The following is a 20,090-nucleotide window of genomic DNA, read 5'->3' on the forward strand; positions in this document are numbered from 1 at the left end:
CAGTGAGTCTCCACCAGCCTGACTCATCTCTGCCTCTTGGCTTCCCTCCTTCCACCCTCCTGCTTCAGCTTCTGCCTCTGATTCTGGACTTCTCTCTGCCACAGACTCTCCCAGCACACTAGGCCGTATTACCTCCTCAGCTTCCGACACCTCCTCTTCCCTGTCTTCTCCCTCTTCTGCCTCTGACCACTCACTATTGTTCCACCACCACTCCCTGGGCTCTGAGCCTTCTACCCTTGGTAGTTCCCCACCTGGTTCCTCCCTCTGCGTCCAACCAGTCCATGGCACCAATTGTGCCTCTGATCACACCCACCATTGGCATGTGGCCCCTGGAAGGTTGGCCATGATAGAATGTGGCCCTCGGGCTGAAAAAGATCCCCCACCTCTGGCCTAGGCTAGAGAGTGAGATTGGCCATATCAAGGACATCCTTCCAGCAAGATGAATCATTATCGGATTGTTGCTGCAATGCAAAATTGATCGCAGATGCCATCCTCATGTTTACTAGGCACTCTTTCCCTCTTTTATGTTCCTGATAAACCAGATAAATGGGACACTACTATGAAAACAAATGAACCCTGTAACATTAACGATGTCATTAAAACAGGCTTTAATGTCTGAAATGACACACAACAGTCTTTGAAAAGGGCATTTAAAACTGAGAGGCTTGACCCTCAGAAACATTGTGTCTGGCTTGCCTGACTTTGCACAATTTTCTTCATCCACAAGGGCTGGTTATTAATGGAGCAAAACACTGTTGCTCTGATACCACAGGGCACTGATATCTATGAATGAATGAACAGTGATGTCAACTGGCTGAAATAATGTCTTTTATACATAACAGTTTGTATAATATTTTAACTGTTTTAGCATGCTTTTTTGTATTTTGACTAATGCAAACTCTAATGATGACAGCAACATTTTGTATTGCCTATTCTTTGAAATGTACAAATCCCTCAACAATTACAGAACGGCTGAAGAAAACTAGGGTAACAATCTTGCAGATAAAGCAAACTTGAAACAGGAATCTTTTTGAAAAAATAATAATATCAAAACAAATTTATCAGAAGGTGCTCAGATGATTCTGAAACAACAAAGTAGCAGATTATATAGCTCCACGTTCATTTAATTTCCTATTGCAATGTGTTATTTATATCTGGTCTTTCCCCTCTCTTCCTAATACGACTTTGCTACTCATTTCCTACCTCTCCATTTTATTATTACATAGCTATACTAAAGTGAATAAGCATTATTAATTTTAAAAAGAATGGTGGGTTTTTTTTAATGTGCACGTGATTGCTGACCTACTTTGGAAGGAGGGCAGAATGCAAATTTGATAAATCCATCCAATCAATCAAATCAATCAATCAGTTAATAATGGGGGGCATGCAGAATAATGCAATTTTAGGGAGACTTACAGGGCATCAAATCCAACTGTCTGAACTGCCCTGTGATTTGAGCACTGAACTACAGTGGTGCCTCGCTAGACAAAATTAATTCGTTCCATGGGTCAATCCGTGTAACGAATTTTTCCTCTAGCGAGTCCCAGTTTCCCATAGAAATGCATTGAAACTTAATCAATGTGTTCCTATAGGCTCTGGGGGACTGGAAGCGGCATGCAACGGGGCTTCGGAGAAGGTCTCCGAAGCCCCGTCCGATGCCGGCTGTGTGCAAGGCGGCGGGGGGAGAAGCTCTCTTCTCCCAGCCACCGCCTTGCCTGCCTCCCCCAACATGGAGCGCAACTTTGGAGGTCTCCGAAGTTGCGCTCCATGCTGGTGGTGCAGGGCAAGAGGCGGCGGCGGGGGAAGACCTTCTCCCGCTGCCTCCTGCCTGCCTCCCCCGACACGGAGCACAACTTCGGAGGTTTCCGAAGTTGCGTTCCGTGCCGGTGGTGCGGGGCAAGAGGCGGCAGCGGGGGAAGACCTTCTCCCACCGCAGGTCTCCGAAGTTGCGCTCCGTGCCGGTGGTGCGGGGCGAGAGGCGGCGGCGGAGGAAGACCTACACCCGCCTCCGCCACCCGCCTGCCTTCCCCGACATGGAGCGCAACTTCGGAGGTCTCTGAAGTTGCGCTCTGTGCCGGTGGTGCGGTGCAGTGGCTCCGGGGGACGGAGCCGAATCACAGCGGGCGCTGCTTGCCCCGCCTGTCTTCCCCAAGCCAAGGGGAAGACAGGCAGGGGCAGTCGCCGCACCGCTGCGTTTCGGCTCTGTCCCCCCTGGCAAAGGAAGATTAGCTGTCAGCTTCCCGCGCTGACAGCTGATCTTCCTTTGCCGCTTTCCATGGCCACGCTTCGTAAGATGAAGCGGCGGTCATAGAAAATTTTGTCGTCTTACAAATGCCTCGCGCAACGCAAAACTCTTTCGTCTAGCGAGTTTTTCATTGTGCGAGGCATTCGTAAAGCGAGGCACCACTGTATAGACAGTATAGGGACTTACATCTCTTTTAAAGGTAGTGTCAGGAACATGGCCCCACAGAGTGCAGGGGATGAGTTAGACTCAGAGATTGAACCAAGTGAACGAGGCACCGGCTCTGCAAATGAGAGCTGGCTGACAGAATTGAGAAAGGACAGTTTTACACACCCACACACCCGTGGAAGATTCTATTAGCTCTCAAGAAGAGGAAGAGTTGGAAGGCAGCCAGAGCGTTGCCAGGCAATCAGCAGATAATCAGAGGTCTGAGTCTGGGTCAAGTGAGAATGAGGAGGAGGGGGGAGACCAGCCTCTCAGTCCCCATTCTAGGCCTCTGGATAAAATCAGGGGGCAACAGAAGGGCAAGAGGGGAAAGGCAGAAGTCTGGTGTCCTTCCTGCTGTGGGAGGGGCGAAACTTCAGACTGACCAACAAATGTAAATGCGAGCAGGTGAGAAGCTGGGCTCTGGATGTGTATTTTTGAAAATAAACCTACATAAATTCCCGGAGAGTCATTACTTCTTATCAGGGCTTGCTTGCTTGCTTGCCTGCCAGAGATCATTCCAGGAAGGTTCAATCATGTCAGTGCCGCCCCTCCCCCTGCAGTCCATCCAAAGTGGAACCATGCCCTCCAACATTCCCCTGATGAAAATCAAGACGTGCATCTTTTGGTGCCACACGAGTCAGCTGCCTCGGGCAAGAGCACAGCACCACTGCAAACATCTGGGCCGGCGGCTCATCCCCAGGGCATTCCGGGATAAATCAGAAGTTGTACTGGGAAAATAGGGCATGATGGAACAGACCACTGAATTGCAAACTGCTTTAGAAATTCAGGGCACTTAACATAAGATTGGGGAAATGAGAAACTGTGAGCAGCTGAGATTGACAGCTTTGTCCATTCTTACCTGGGAAGGTATCTGCAATGAGCCCTAGCAGGCCTCTAGACTCCCGGCAGCTGCATGAATAGAGCTTGTGGGAACAACGCACTTCCTGTTTCCGGTGGTAGGAAATGGCTGACTCCCATACGATCGGACCCTAGCCGTGCCAGTAATTCAGGGCTGATATGGGGGTAATTAGCCCTGGCAGACTCCCCAGGATGGGGGAAGACTGTCTTGAAGACCCGCAGATTGTCCAAGATTGCCAGCTTGCATTGTACAAGAGGCAGGACACTGGGGAACAGAGCAGGACATGGCTGGCACTTTCCGAGTGGATTTTGTAGTGGATTTTGTAGTGAACTGAGATAATAAATTGGGATATAGCTGTGGAAAACAGTTCATTTACATTGTTGTTGTTTAGTCGTTTAGTCGTGTCCGACTCTTCGTGACCCCATGGACCATAGCACGCCAGGCACTCCTGTCTTGCACTGCCTCCCGCAGTTTGGTCAGACTCATGTTGGTGGCTTCGAGAACACTGTCCAACCATCTCGTCCTCTGTCGTCCCCTTCTCCTAGTGCCCTCAATCTTTCCCAGCATCAGGGTCTTTTCCAGGGAGTCTTCTCTTCTCATGAGGTGGCCAAAGTATTGGAGCCTCAGCTTCAGGATCTGTCCTTCCAGTGAGCACTTGGGGCTGATTTCCTTCAGAATGGATAGGTTTGATCTTCATGGGACTCTCAAGAGTCTCCTCCAGCACCATAATTCAAAAGCATCAATTCTTCGGCGATCAGCCTTCTTTATGGTCCAGCTCTCACTTCCATACATCACTACTGGGAAAACCATAGCTTTAACTATACGGACCTTTGTTGGCAAGGTGATGTCTCTGCTTTTTAAGATGCTGTCTAGGTTTGTCATTGCTTTTCTCTTGCAACATCAAAGACAGATCTGGACAACAGCCTGGAAGGGAATAACTTAACAATTTGATAGTATGGGAGTAGCTGCATCATTAAACTTCAAAAGAAGATTTGGATAATAGCCCGGATCGGAGATTGGAATGACGAAGGAGAAGTTGCGCTGCCAAACAAGTTGGAGTAGATATATAGATATACTAGCTGGCCCTGCCACGCGTTGCAGTGGCTAATCCCTGTGACTGCACCAACCCTGTCCCGATCCATGACCTATTCTGTTCATCTCCCCGGCTCATCCCTGTGAATTCCCCAACTCCCTCTTCCCCCCAACCCCCACTCAGGCGAGTCAGTACCTCCATTCGGCCTAGTTTGTAAAGGCTATTCTGTCCCCCCCCCGGCTCATCCCTGTGAATACCCCAACTCTGTCCTGACCTACATTCCGTTCCCCCCTCCCCCTCCCCCCACCTAGACACTGTTCTGTGTAATGGAAGTCCGGGATGTGGTCTGTCTGCTTCGGCGGTCTGGATGGAGGGTTGGGATGTCTCTGTAGGCGGTCTGGTTCCAGGGACGGAGTGGATTTTGGATGTGGGTTGTCTCCTGGGGTTGTGTGGTCCTTGTTGGTGGTGCAATGTGTGTAGCGGGCGAGAGTCTGCCTGGTGTATCGTGGCGGGGGAATCTGGGTGGTGGGATCAGTGGGTGTGCGATAGATGGTAGGGAAGGGGAAAGTGTAGTGGAGTTGTTTGTGGGTGTTCCTGGTGTCCTGGGCCAGTGAGGGACGTGGGATGGGTCCCTGCGGAGAGGTCTAGGGCTCTTTTGGAGGCGGCAGGATAAGGGGGGGACAGGATCCGTGGGGTGGGCGGGGCTGTGGAGAGGGGTATGGGGGTTGTGGGGGTTGTCCGTTCTCTGGGGGTGGGGGGGATCGTCCTATGGGTGTTGTGGAGTTGTTCTGGTCCCTAGGGGAGGCAGGATGGGTGGAGGTGGGATCCGCGGGGTGGGGGGGAGTGTGGATCAGTGGAGGAGGTCCGTGGGGGTTGTGGAGAGGGTAGATCAGTGGCGGCTTGATCCGGGGGGGGCAGGGGTGTTCAGTGGGATCGCAGGGGCAGGATAGGTGGGGTGGGGGGTTATGGAGAGATGTCGGGCTTTTTTTGGAGGGCAGCCTGGTCCCTGGGGGCGGCGGGCTCAGCAGCGCGCGATCCATGGGGTGGGAGTTGTGGAGAGGCCTAGATTGGCATTGGCATGATCCAGGGGCGGCGGGGTGTGTGTGTGTGTGTGTGTGTGTGTGTGTGTGTGGGTTATGGAAAGGTCTAGGAGCTTTTTGGAGGGCAGCCTGGTCCCTGGGGGCATCAGGATCGGCGGTGGCACGATCTGCGGGGTGGGGTGGGGTTTGTGGAGAGGCCTAGATTGGCGGCAGCATGATCCGTGAGCTGTGGAGAGGCCTAGGTGTGTGGGGTGTGTGTGTGGAGTGGGGTGTTCCGTGGATGGAGGGGGATCTTTGCGACGGCAGGGGATCCATGGGGAGAGGCCTGGTCTTGGCTGCGATCTCCAAGGCAGGCCTGGTTCCCTGAGAAACGGTGTGGTCTCGGGTGGTTTGTTCTCTGTTGGAGGAGTGGTCTCCGGGGCGTGAGGGATTGTGGGAGTATGTTTGTCCGTTGTTAGTTGAATGTCCACTGGAGGGCGCAATTTTTTTGACCACAAATCCAGGTTTTTACCTGTGTTAGGTGTGTCAGCCGGTCAGTGTAAGTGCATGGTTACCTGCTCTCATGTGACTCTGAGGTTGTGGCAAAATTTCAGGGCGATCGGGTAAGTGCTTGTGGGAGAAATTGGGGAATAACACACATGCACCTTCACCATTTTTAGATAGATAGATAGATAGATGATAGATAGATAGATAGATAGATAGATAGATAGATAGATAGATAGAGATAGACAGACAGACAGACAGACAGACAGATGATAGATAGATAGATGATAGATAGATAGAGAGAGAGAGAGAGAGAGAGAGAGAGAGAGAGAGAGATAGATAGATAGATAGATAGATAGATGATAGATAGATATAAGGAAGCTGAGCTCAATGGATGTAAAGATATATGATTTTGGACATGATTGAGAATCGCAGAGCCAGGGATGGAGAATTTTTAAAGTGATAACACCGGAATGTGGAAAACAGGAAAATAGCACAGAAGAGCAGGAATGAGATAATGGAAATATGCTTCAGAGGTCCAGACTATGGGAAGTCCCCCCCCCCAAAAAAAATCAATAATTTGGATTACAATTTGGTTCTGTTTTTTTAGTTTATTGTTTTTAATTGGAATATTATATTTGGAACATTATCATTGGCTGATTGTATTGGAAAACTAATAAAAATGATTTTTATTTTAAAAAAAGAGCTTGTGGGAACAGCAAGCCTGGATGTGAAGGTTTAGGAAGCCAGAGGTGTTTGTTTGCCTTGTGGCCTGTCCAGTATTTCCTAAGCAAGCCTGAGGATGCCAGTTTATACCTCACCCACCCAACCCAAAAAGAAAGAAGAAATTGTGTCAGTAAAGCAAAATCAGAACTTTCATCTGGTAGTTTATATGTATAGATGCAAAATCAGAAACAACTAATGGAATTTGCAACAGGGTCTGGTATGGGTTAAAATAGGATAGGAGTTTGCCTGCTGAGATTCCTGCATTGCAGGGGGTTGGACTAGAGCAGGGGTCCCCAGACTCCGGCCCGGGGGCCGGATGCGGTCCAATTGGCCTGCCAATCTGGCCCGCGACGACCCCCGCCGCCCGCTCTTACGGCGCGCAGCGCGGCAGCGCTCTTCCGGGTCGGGAAAAGAGCACCGAAAATCCTTTGTGCGCATGCGTATGGGCCTCTCCCGACCCGGAAGAGGTCATTTCTGGTGCACTTCCGGGTCGGGGGAGGCCCATACGCATGTGCACAACGGATTTTTGGTGCTTTTTCCACCCTGGAAGCGCGCCGCCGGCCCGCACAGGCCCGCACTCCCCCGTCCTCCGGCCCGCCGCGCGATCGGCGTGGTGGGAACCGGCCCAAACGCCGGTAAGTCTGGGGACCCCTGGACTAGAGGATCTTTGGGGTCACTTTCAACTCTACAATTCTGTGATTCTATGAATTTAAACTTCTCTGTATAGTGGAGAAGACAGGCATAATTTTCATTTCCCTACTGGAAATAAACAGATTTCTCATTGCTTTCTTCTGTTAACCACACTTTTAATTAGTTTATTTATTAAATTTGAATTCTGCCTTTCATCCATAGATCTTAGGGCAGTTCACAACATAAAAATTATCCATAATCATTTTTTTATTTAAAAATTGCATGGATTGTCTGCCTTCTACTCTTTGCTTTAAATTCAGTGGAATGGATTGAACACAGGAAGATCCAAAATGCAAAAGACGGGAGTTTTAAGGAGGTTCTCTGTTGGTTCTTAAAATGAGCATGTCTTTTTAGAAAGCTACCGTATATGAAAAGCTGGCTACAAATGACCAGCATGTGATTCCCAGAGGAAATGCATGGAACAACATGACCTTAAAGTTTATAGCCATAATTCAATTAGCAATAAAATCAGGTACAAATTCCCTGTATTGTAAATAGACTGTCGCTGTCACTATAACGTTCCCCTCCCAGCAATAAAACATTGGCTGCTGCTTATAGATAAACAATCTGGACCGGATCCTACAACTGCAACTTTTATGAGTATTTTGCAGGGAACTCTTCCCGTGTCTCCTCCGTTCTCAGACGTGTGTATGTGTGTGCACACACACACATGTTTGACATGCCACTTTCTCAGGATGCAGAAAATAGAATTAGCAAACACAGTATCCTTTCATTGGGCAAATGCAAATGTAAAGCACTCTGTGAATCTTCGGAGCTCTTGAAATCCTTCATCAGAAACACATCTTTGGAGCAATAACGTGCTTATTTTGTTTAAAATGCCCTTCAATAGGCAGCTTTCAGTACTATATTAATTAATTACATTTATATACTGCCCTATAGGGATGCGGGTGGCGCTGTGGGTTAAACCACAGAGCCTAGGGCTTGCTGATCAGAAGGTCGGTGGTTCGAATCCCCGCAACGGGGTGAGCTCCTGTTGCTCGGTCCCAGCTCCTCCCAACCTAGCAGTTCGAAAGCACGTCAAAATGCAAGTAGATTAATAGGAACCGCTATAGCGTGAAGGTAAAAGGTGTTTCCATGTGCTGCTCTGGTTTGCCAGAAGCGGCTTTGTCATGCTGGCCACATGACATGGAAGCTATACGCCGGCTCCCTCGGCCAATAATGCGAGATGAGCAGGCAACCCCAGAGTCGGTCACGACTGGACCTAATGGTCAGGGGTCCCTTTACCTTTACCTAGGTACCGCTACAAGCGGAAAGGACCCAGGTGGCTCTGTGGGTTAAACCACTGAGCCTAGGGCTTGCTGATCAGAAGGTCAGCGGTTCGAATCCCTGTGGCGGGGTGAGCTCCCGTTGCTCGGTCCCAGCTCCTGCCAACCTAGCAGTTCGAAAGCACATCAAAATGCAAGTAGATAAATAGGAAGTGCCTGGCGTGCTATGGTCCATGGGGTCACGAAGAGTCGGACATGACTAAACGACTAAACAACAACAGCGGGAAGGTGAACGGCGTTTCCGTGTGCTGCTCTGGTTTGCCAGAAGCGGCTTTGTCATGCTGGCCACATGACCTGGAAGCTGTACGCCAGCTCCCTCGGCCAATAACGCAAAATGAGCGCCACAACCCCAGAGTCGGTCACGACTGGACCTAATGGTCAGGGGTCCCTTTACCTTTACCTTTACAAGCGGAAAGGTAAACAGCATTTCTGTGCGCTTCTCTGGTTTGCCAGAAGCAGCTTCGTCATGCTGGTCACATGACCTGGAAGCTGTACGCCGGCTCCCTCGGACAATAACGCAAGATGAGCGCCGCAACCCCAGAGTTGGTCACGACTGGATCTAATGGTCAGGGGTCCCTTTACCTTTATACTGCCCTATATCTGAAGACCTCAGGACGGTTCACAATATAAAATTACAATAGGAAACGCCCCCCCCCAAAAAAATGCGTAATAAAAACAAAACCAGAGACAAGCTGATAATCCCTCTTTCCATAACACAATTTAAAAGGGCAATAGACTTCAATCGGCCAAAGGCCTGGTTAAAGAGGAATGTTTTCGCATAGCGCATAAAGATGCACAATGAAGGTGCCAAACGAACAACAACACCCCCCCCCCCGGGAGAGCATTCCACAAATGGAATAATAAAATATGCATTAATGTTTTAAAATAATGTATTAAAATAATACATAGTCAAAGGGCCCCCTACAATGTCCTTTTTATTGTGCATTCATGACAATTTGTGCTCATGATGGTATCGGGGAAGCTTTCAATGCTTTTTATGCCTGCAAGAGCTTGGGGGTGATTTGTTTCCATTTGGCCCATGTCCTATAGTTTCCTGCTGAAATCCTGTACCTTTTTATATGCAAATGTACTGGGTCTTTCTTTTTCTTTTCTTATTTTGGTCCTGCTTTTCTTCTGCTGTAGGACAAGACTGACCCTCCAGAAGGCAATTAAACAAAAAACGTTGGAGAAGCATTGCAGAGCAACCCATAAAGTGGGATGACTTGTGAATGGCCCAGCAGAAATCCACCATAAACACACCATTATTGCACTAGCAATATGTTCCTGACTGTTGCCACACACACACACACACAAACCCAACCACCAGTCTGGAGGGCCCCCCCCCCAAAAAGAACAGCAGTGGAAGAACAACAACCCTGTGCATGAGTTCAGTGGGAAAGTTGCTTCTAGGGTTGCAGGCTAAATCCTCAAGCTGTCATTTTAAAGGCTGCCGAATGCATGAGAAGGGCCATGGAGGAAAGGGCTATCAAAGGCTAACCATGATGGCTATGCTCCACAGTTGGAGGCAGCAATGCTTCTGAATACCAGTTGCTGGAAACCGCAGGAAAGGAGAGGGCTCCTGTGCTTGAAACCTGCTTGAAGATTACATGCAAGCATTGTAAAGAACAGCATAGTGGACTCGATGGACCTGATCCAGAGGGCCCATCTTCTTTTTCTTACATTAAGAGCACTTGATGAAAGGGTTCTGTTTGGCCACAATGTCACATCAATTGTGTGTGTGTGTGTGTGTGTGTGTGTGTGTGTGTGTGTGTGAATCAATGAAAATGTAAGTGAAGACCTGAATCCAGACCAGGCATAAGCAAACTCGGCCCTCCAGATGTTTTCAGACTACAATTCCCATCATCCCTGACCACTGGTCCTGCTAGCTAGGGATGATGGGAGTTGTAGTCCCAAAACATCTGGAGGGCCAAGTTTGCCTATGCCTGATCTAGACACTCTTGTGTGCAGATGCATGTGGGCTGGTCCATCCATGCATGTGTATTGAACTTCTACATCAAGAACATTGGTAAGAGTGCAATAAATTCCAAGCTCATAAAAAGTCACAGGAGTGATATCCTCCCCCCCTTTTTAAAAATGAATAAAAAGTGTCTCTTTTGTGAGGTTATGATCACCCACTTAAAACAGATCTACAATATGCACACTAAGAGCTGTTTGGAAAAGTATTAAGAAAGTAAGAAGAGCCCTTGTTCTTTCATATGTGGTGAACCTGTAAAGGGGTAAAAGAGTATTGGGAAAGAATTTATAATGAATTGAAAAAAATGTTTAAAAGTACCTTTCAAAAAAAACAAAACGGAAAAAAACCAGAGTCTCTTTGGTGGGGCTAATTCAGCTGGAAATTCCCAGGTGTCAAAAAAGGTTATTTATGTATGCTACCACGGTGGCCCATGTTTTGTTAGCCCCAAAATGGAAAACGAGCGAGGTCCCAACCAAAGAAGAATGGCAACTTAAACTGATGGAATATGCATGGCTTGCGGATCTAACTTATAGAATAAGAGAACAAGAAGAACATACATTGGGAGAAGATTGGAAAACATTTATTCAATATATGGGGGGAAATTGTGTACACTTGAAAACATGGGCAGCATTAAGGGAATTTCAACTGTGTAAATAACTTTTGATGGAAGTAATAATAGAATACTGAATGGTTTAGTTTTTATAAAATATGCAGGGATTCATGCTATTTAAAATGAACCATGGAAAGAGAAGAAGGGAAGCCATTGATATTTTAAGGTTGTTTAAATAAATACAGTGGTACCTCGACTTACGAACGACTGGACAACCGAATTTTTCAACTTACGAATGGGGGTAATGGCCGTGCACTTACGACATCCGAAAGGAAACCGCGGCGGTTTTAGATAGGGATTTTTCGACTTACAAATTTTTAGATAGGGTTGCTTCGACTTACGAATTTTTCCATTTCCAATGCATTCCTAAGGGAAATCGCGTTTCCAATGGCGTTTTCCGACTTACGAATTTTTCGACCTACGAAGGTGCCTTCGGAACGGATTAAATTCGTAAGTCGAGGCACCACTGTGCTCTAAATTGTAAAACAGAATGTGTGTGTGTGTGTGAGAAGAGCCCTTATGGATCCGGCTAAAGGCTCATCGTCTCCAACTTCCTGTTCTCACAGTGGCTAACCAGAGATGCCTATGAAAAACCTTCAAGCAGAGTGCAACATCACTCTCTTGGCCTGCAATTTCCAGCAACTTGTATTCCAGTGCAGACTGCCACCAACAGTGGATGTTATTGGCACCCCGAGAGACCATGGCGTGCACCTCCAGGTTAGTCTTTACCTAGGAGTAGGTCTCACTGAACTGAATAGAATTACTTCTCAGCATAATTACTTCTGAGTTGATGTCTCTATTTTGGCTCCCGTAGTTAAAAATCACAGCCCTTCTGGAATTTATATGGGTGGAAGAGCAGAGGACAATAGCAATTTGGCCAGAGTTTCCAGCATTAAATAATTTGCGCCGGGGTTATAAAAAGGCTTCCATGCAATTGCAGGAATTTCCTCTCTTAAGCGCTTCAGAAAAGAGCAAAACTTGGCTGGCAGTGAGCAGCAAAGGGGTGCCCCTTTCTCAACCCTTCTGTGTGGGTGCCGAGGAGTCTAACCCTGAAGATCTCAGTTTCCAGCCAGAACAATCCAGTAGCTAAGTGAGTGGAACATAAATGTCAATGCATTTGGGCTGATCCCAGCTACCCGCTGAAGCAAGGTCAGCAAATGGTTCGCTAAAGATTAATTCTCAAGGCCTATGAGGAAGAAAAGCAGCTCATCGTCATCCAAACACCTTGTTTTCCATGATAAGAATAGCACAGCTTGTACAAATAACGCAAAGGTGACTGCTGTCAGCGTTGCTGACATAGGCAGCCCTATGCACTTAAGAAATTAAATATGAGTCCAGGGGTGTCATGGCAAAATTTTATTTTATTTATTTATCCACACATTTCTACACTGCTCATCAAGGGGGCAAAAAAATATCCACAAAGTGGTGTGCATAAACATTCACTTTGGAAGTGTGGGGGCAGCCCCCATACCCTTAAGACAAGTCCAAAGATACAGACAGATGTGTTGAGAAATTATAATGCTGTTACAAAAGCTGTGGCAAGAGCGCATGGGATCTCAGGAGCCCACACAGAATCTGTGTCCCTTTTGAGAATAGAAGTCATGACGGAGGCTGCTGTGCTTTAAGAAATAGGGTTTATTTGCCTATTTACACCATGGAGGGGGTCCACATCTTACAGCATGGTCCAAAACATTGCAGGAAGTCTTTCCTTCTCCCTTGCCAAGAGGGATCTTGGCCTTTCTTCCCCTTTCTTCTTCCCAGAAGCCCCATGCCCTCCCCCAGAGCAGTTACCCTGTCAACCTTTCAATTCTCCAGGCTCTGGTCATGCCTGGGACAAGAAGTTCCATTGACCCACAATGGCTCTCTTAATGGCCTTAGTTTGGCCAAACTCAGGGCCGGCTCGTCGTAGACCCCCGGTGGCGCAGGGCACCATGGTGCCGGCCCGCCAGGAGGGCGCCGCGAGATGCGCCCGCCCACTGGCCGACTGGTCCGCCGGTCCGCTGCGCAGCTGCGCGCGGCGCCCACCTGCCCACTGCGCTGGGAAACGGGGCGGGAGGGCGCCGGAGAGATCGCGCTGTGCCTGCCCGCCCGCCCGCCGCGCAGCAGTGCCGCACCCACCCGCCCACCGCGCCGGGAAATGGGGCGGAAGGGCGCCGGAGAGATCCGGCGCACCATGGCGATAGGGGCGCTTAAGACGGCGCTGGCCAAACTACCCAGGAATTCATCTGCAGCTTATATTCTCCCTTCATATCACAAATGACCCCAAATCCTAGTATTTATAATTTTTTGTGTTTAGGGGGGACGCCCCACCCCACCCCCAGTTATATAACGAGAGAGAGAGAGAGAGAGAGAGAGAGAGAGAGAGAGAGAGAGAGAGAGAGAGAGAGAGAAAGCCAATGTTATTTTTCTAGAAAAAGAAGTGTCAGAACTCACCATGAACTCACCTTTTTCTCTTATAATGGCAATGGTGCCCACCTGAGAGGTGCCGGAACTGAGTCCCTGTGAGTTCCTACTGGAAAAAGCCCTAGAAATAGCACATACCTCATTCATTAGGATCACCATACAGTGGAACCTCGGTTTTTGAATGTCTTGGCTGCCGAACGATTCGTAAGGTGAATGCCGAAAACCGGGAAGTGAATGCTTTTGTTTTCAAATGTGCCTCGGAAGTCGAATGGCTTCTGCTGCATGTTTTTTTTTTTTCATTTTCACCATTCACTTTGCCAACAGCCCTTTGATTTCTGGTGTTCGAACTTTTCGGAAGTCAAACAGACTTCCGGAACGAATTATGTTTGAAAACCGCGGCTCCACTGTAGCTGCAACCCTAGGCATGGTTTCCTGGGAGTAAGCTTCATTTAAGCCAGTGGTTCTTACTTCTGGCTGCAAACATTCGAGCTGTAAAACACACTGAGCTTTGACAAAAGATCTGAAATGCAGCCTTTGGCCTCTAATAGGAATTGCAAACTATATGTAAACTGTTAGCTTGACGTAGGTGTACCCCATTTTTTTTTAAAAAAATGGAAAGAAGTACCTAGCCTCCTTTATAATAACTTGCCACAGACAAACCCCTGAGTCTGATTCACTTGCCGAGCAAGAAAGGTCCCTTAATAGCTTGGGTGCTCTGCCAGATGATGCCATCGCTCCTGCTTTGGGGGTGGGGGAGAGAAAGAAAGCTCTGGAATTCTGCACCACTGATGGTAATTCACTGGAGGAGATGACACTCACCATGGACTCCTCCGATGGCTTGACAATGGCAATCAGACAAAAGGCTAGTACTCATGAAAACTGTATGGAGCTTCCCGTTTCAGAGGCTGAATAATACCGCTGAATACCAGCTGCTATGGACATCGGGGAATGGTTACTGCCTTCACGACCTGCTTGCCAGAGGCCTCTGATCGGCCAGTGCAGGAAGCAGGATTCTGGGATGGGTGTAGCCTTAGTCTGATGATCCAGGAGGACTCTCCTTGTGCTTCTTTTTTTTTCATTGTTCTTAAGAACAATCCAAAGATTGCATCATCATTTTTATAGCTGTCCCACTTTAAATGTTATAGCCTTGTTAACCCATTTGCCTTGCAGCACAAACATGAGCTATTGAAAAAGACTTATTAAAGTGACTTGCAAATATGAGTAGGTAGGGGCAATAAGCTGCAGAATAAAAACGTTGCACTGCCTTCTGGAAATGCAGGTCCAGCTGTTGTGTCTCCTGCCCTATTCTTCCATGGACGGCCACCTCCTCTGATACATGATGTGAGGCAGTATTGGGGCCTGCTTGCAACTCAAGCCTAGTTTGGAATGGGAGGCCACGTTTGGCCATATTTAGAAAGGCAAGCCACACCAACTGCATCTTCCATTCTCCCAAGGAGCACAAACCCTGGGTGAGCGCCTGGAACCCCCTGGAATCTTGCTACCACTGTAACAATATGTAGAGGTATCTTAGAAACTCACTGGCATGCTGTGGCCTTAGCAGGCACTAGCCCAGGGGCAATGAAGGTGGATTTCTTCATACCACCAACTTGCTCCCCAAGGAGGTGCTTATGGCCACCAACTTGGATGGCTTTAAAAGATGATTAGACAAGTTCTTGGAGGAGAGGGCTATTAAAGGTTACTAGCCACGATGGTTAGTCTCTGTCTCCATGGTGAGAGGCATTATGCCTCCGAATACCAGCTGCTGGGAATCATGGGTAAACAGAGTGCTGTTGTCCTTATATACAACTTGTGGGTTTCCCACAGGAATCTGGTTGGTTGGACGAGGATTCTGGATTAGATGGTCCTGATCCAGCAGGCTTCTCTTATATTCTTATGTTCTCCAGATGTTCTTGGGACCAACTCCCATCAGCCCCCTCCAGGGTGGTCAATAGTCAGGGATGATGGTAGCCACAGTCAAAGGGTTGCCATATTCCAAAAAGTAAAAACCAGGTCACCTTAAAAATTGTTGATCCAGGAAGAAGCTCTAGCTTTTGGAAATTCCCCGCTGGACATCAATTCCACCTTTGAAGTCCCAGTAATGTCCAGGAAAATTTGGACGTACGGCAGCCCTACATTCCAGCAATTTCTGTAGAGCACCACACTGGCTACTCCCTCATCAGCCTACTTCATTGTGTGCAATAAGGGACCCATGGGCCATTTCATAAGTTACACATTTCCTGCTCTCCTGACTCTTGTAACTGCCTGTGTTTCATAGAATCGTAAAGTTGGCAGGGAGCCACCCTGGTGGTCATCGAGCTCAACCCTTCTTCAATGCAGGTTGCAACCATGTAGCATTGCTGACCAGATGGGCTTCCATCCTCTGCTTAAATATCTCCCATGAAAACAGTCCATCACTTCCGAAGGCAATCCGTTCTGCTGCCAGACATCTCTTCCCACCAGGCAGTTCCCTGTAATCTTTAGCCAAAATCTGCTTCCTGCAATTTCCTGCTCTCTGGGAGCAACAGAGAAAGGCCTTCTGCACCTTCTGCATGGGGAATCCTTTAGATATTTTAAGTCAGCTGTCATGCTCCCCCTAACTTCCTCTTCTCTGAGCCAAACTCCGGGGTCAGCTCTTTCAGCTATCCTTCATAGGTCTTGGTTCCCAGATGCTCCACCATCCTGGAAAGTTGCCTCTGTACTCACTCTATGCCATTCTTAAAATGTGGTGCTTTGCAATGTTTCACAGGGCACACAGATGCGCAACGTGCATGAATGTGCAATTCTCATATCTTGCAACCCACACATAATTTCACTTTGTTTTCTACATGGGAGTGCTTTCCTGCATAGGGAATGTGTAACATGTGATGTGGCCTTGAGAAGCAATGGATGGCAAGGTCTAGAAGGTGTGAACTAAAACCCCTGTAGTTTTAAAACACGCAGATAAGCAAGGCTGGAGGCAAAAGTAGATGGTGGTCATCACCCAGTTTGCAGTTGTGCCGTTCTTTCAAATAAAGTAGACAGCAGCTGCAAGGTGAAGTGATTTGGATTAGGACTGAACCAGGAGCAAAAGGATTAAATCCCCTAGCTCCCTGCTGCAGATCAAACTCACCCCTTCCATGGCTGCTATTTACTTTTCAAAAAAAAATCATACGTCAACTTCCTGCTGAGACAGGAAGTCTGAGACAATGGTCTAGAATGGATAGGTAAGGAGGAGTGTTGCACATGCATGATGGTATCCATAATGGCGATTGGTGCTTTCCTTGATCCATTGATAAAACATCTCTCTTGTGGATGATGTAGGATTTGCCCAGTTGCTACAGTCTCTATAGTATGAACGTCAGTGTTCTGCGTTTCAAGTACTTTTGACATTGTTGTGGTGCTTATCTCTCTGGCGGGTAAACAAAGATAACTCCTCAGCTTGCACCAAGCTAAGCAAACGGATTAGCTGCATCAAGGAATGAAACGGCAAGACTGGAGAGATGTATGAGCCCTGCCCAGACATGAGCCCCTTCAACAGTTTTGGTGTGCTCACGAAGCTAAATAACAACAGTGATTCATAATAACAAGATATAGTCAACTCCTCATTTACGTTCTGAGGCACCGTGCGTTTAAGTTAAATCATGTATATTGGGAACTGCATCAAAAAAAGCCTGCAAACACCACAATCACTCCCTCCAAATCTCAAACTCCAACTTTCCACAATGGTTGGTTGCAAGGACTTCTGGGAATGCACTTGCAAAGCTTGTGGGATTGCCAGGCACTGTTTTTTCACCCCTTCTGTGCTCTTTTAGGGCCGTTTCTGCCCTTGGTCACTTCCAGGTTCGTGGTTGTAGACATATTGAATGTGTGTTGCCTGTGCAACATAAAACAATAGGATTTATTACATTTAAACCACAGAGCCTAGGGCTTGCCAATCAGAAGGTCGGCGGTTCAAATCTTCACGATGGAGCGAGCTCCCTTTGCTCGGTCCCAGCTCCTGCCAACCTAGCAGTTCAAAAGCACGCCAAAAAGTGTTGTTGTTGTTTAGTCGTTTAGTCATGTCTGACTCTTCGTGACCCCATGGACCATAGCACGCCAGGCACTCCTGTCTTGCACTGCCTCCCGCAGTTTGGTCAAACTCATGTTCATAGCTTCGAGAACACTGTCCAACCATCTCATCCTCTGTCGTCCCCTTCTCCTAGTGCCCTCAATCTTTCCCAACATCAGGGTCTTTTCCAGGGAGTCTTCTCTTCTCATGAGGTGGCCAAAGTATTGGAGCCTCAGCTTCACGACCTGTCCTTCCAGTGAGCACTCACTGAGCACTCAGCACTCAGTGAGCATTCTACTTGCACGCCGGCGGGAAGGTAAACGGCATTTCTGTGCGCTGCTCTGGTTCGCCAGAAGCAGCTTAGTCAAGCTGTATGCCAGCTCCCTCGGCCAGTAAAGCGAGATGAGCGCCGCAACCCCAGAGTCATCCACGACTGGACCTAACAAACAGGGGTCCCTTTACCTAAACAAACACAATTAAAATACGTTTTTCTTTTTATAAAAAAAAAACTCCGTTTAAAACGGAGAGGCCCTGAATGTGCATTCAGGCACTGTGCAAGTTGTTTAAAAGGTCAAGAAGGTCCAAAAACAAAATAAAAACCCCACACCATTTGGGTGGTACCAATTGAACCTCTCCGGCAAAGCTATTCCATAATGTGATGTCACTAGGGGAAACATCCAGACACTTGTGGTTGTCTGCTTTGCTTCATTTGGCAGGGGCTCTCAGAACAGGGCCTTTGTTGAGGCTCTTAAGGTTCAGGTAGGTGCATCTGAGCAAAGGATGCAGCAGGAGGAGGAGCCAGCCATTGAAGCCATGCCATGCCTGGCTCTGTGCTGAGTCTCTCTCCCCCCCCCTTTCTGAACATTGGTGGGGCAGGGGAGCAAGAGAGGTCAGCCCCTAGGTGTTGACACTCCCGGCTTAATGAGGGTTATTTCCTTCCTTCCAACTTATTGAAAGGGTTGTTGTTGCTTGACTCCCAACAATTAGTGGTCCAGCAGCCCCTTTAATTGTTTTTCATCTGACCATTCTTTGCTCAAGTTTGCTGTACAGTCTGAAAAAGTGGCTCCCCCATAGCTGCCAAGTTTTCCCTTTTCTCGCAAGGAAGCCTATTCAGCATAAGGGAATTTCCCTTAAAAAAAGGGAGAACTTGGCAGCTATGGGCTTCCCTGTCCCATGACCCACCACCTTCCAGGTTTCTGGCCAGTTCAACAAACAGTTAAATTTCACGATGTGATCTGGGAGGATGGGGGGGGAGCTGTGTGGAAGAACTTGATCAAGCAATATCAACACTAATGGAAATGAAATGTGCATGATTTGTGTGGATAATGTCATTATATGATTTAGACACTAGGATGGCTATTGGCTTAGTTGCATCTAGGTGGAACAGTGAATTTCCCGGTTTAAACTTGTCTGTCTTGTTTCAAAGAGGCAATAAAATTCCCAAGAGTTTTGTGCTCTAAACCTTCCATGACAGAGTCTATATTTCATTTATTCCCTTAGGCTGCACTAGTCTCTGAACTCCGCAGAGAAGGCCAGAAGACTTAATTGGAAGAAAAAAAGCATTCCAGCCTGGTGACTTTTCAACATGGTGAATATATATTTGTCCCATCCCTCCTCCTCAGAAATGTACAAAATTGTACGTTTTGTACAATTTTCATGCACAGATTTGGAAGCATGCTGTATAGGGTTTTTTTTTTAAGGTTCCATTACTGGAACAAAGCAATGAACTAGTCCCTTTCCATGGGACTAGGATCTTGGGAGACTAGGGTTCAAATCCTACATAATCTGCTCTGCCTGCCTTTTGGCTTAACATGAAAAATGTATAAAATTAAGCTTTGAACTAGCATGTCTGCAATTTTGGGGGGCTGCCTGGTTGGCATTGATCCATGACAGGGCCATTTCAGTGGTGGCCCCTATTTGTGGAATGTCCTGCCTGGTGCGATGCATCTGTCACCCTCTGACTTTCAGGAGAAATTTCATAACCTTCCTGTTTACCCAGGCATTTGACAGCTGAAAGACACTTTTCCTGGCAACACTGAGATCATTGTTTTTAGAAGAACTGTTTTTTAGGAGCTTTTTATTATTATTTTAAAAATGGTTCATTTTTGATGCATTTGCCACAACCACAGTTTTCAGTTTATGTTTTCCCCCCCTTACAATTCAATTACATGCACAAGCAGTTGCATGGACACAACCACAAGCACAGAAGGAATCTTAAAGTTTACCTGCTGGGAGGCTTGGTTTAAGCCACCACCCCACCAGGAATCTTACAGCGAAAACATCTGTAGCATTACCAAAGCTTTTGGGCACCACTAAAATGATGAAATGTTTGCGTAATGCACGCATGTCATCCTAACCTCACGTCTACAACACTCCTGTTTATTCAGTCTTCTGATTGTCCTAAAAGCTTGGAAGCACCCCAAGCCATTTGGATGAGTTAGGGATGCAATCTTTGTGAATCTTTGATGTATCAGCTGCATCGCATCTTAACAGCAATTTTGGCTTGCTT

The 20,090-nt window shown here is 47.5% G+C and overlaps 2 long non-coding RNA genes across 2 annotated transcripts in view; both read right to left on the reverse strand.

The window, feature by feature from the left end:
• Nucleotides 1–20,090, reverse strand: part of LOC148686033 (uncharacterized) — a 131,623-nt gene that overhangs the window by 65,908 nt on the left and 45,625 nt on the right. The gene's annotated exons all lie outside the window — the stretch shown is intronic.
• On the reverse strand, nucleotides 264–18,091 carry LOC148686034 (uncharacterized). The gene is made up of 3 exons (XR_015949717.1): nucleotides 14,374–18,091; nucleotides 13,596–13,675; nucleotides 264–783 (listed from the first exon to the last, which is right to left on the reverse strand). It is a non-coding gene; the product is annotated as an uncharacterized LOC148686034 (long non-coding RNA).

The sequence above is a fragment of the Zootoca vivipara genome, chromosome 4, assembly GCF_965207765.1.
Source record: "Zootoca vivipara chromosome 4, rZooViv2.hap1.1, whole genome shotgun sequence".
Classification (NCBI taxonomy): Eukaryota; Metazoa; Chordata; class Lepidosauria; order Squamata; family Lacertidae; genus Zootoca; species Zootoca vivipara.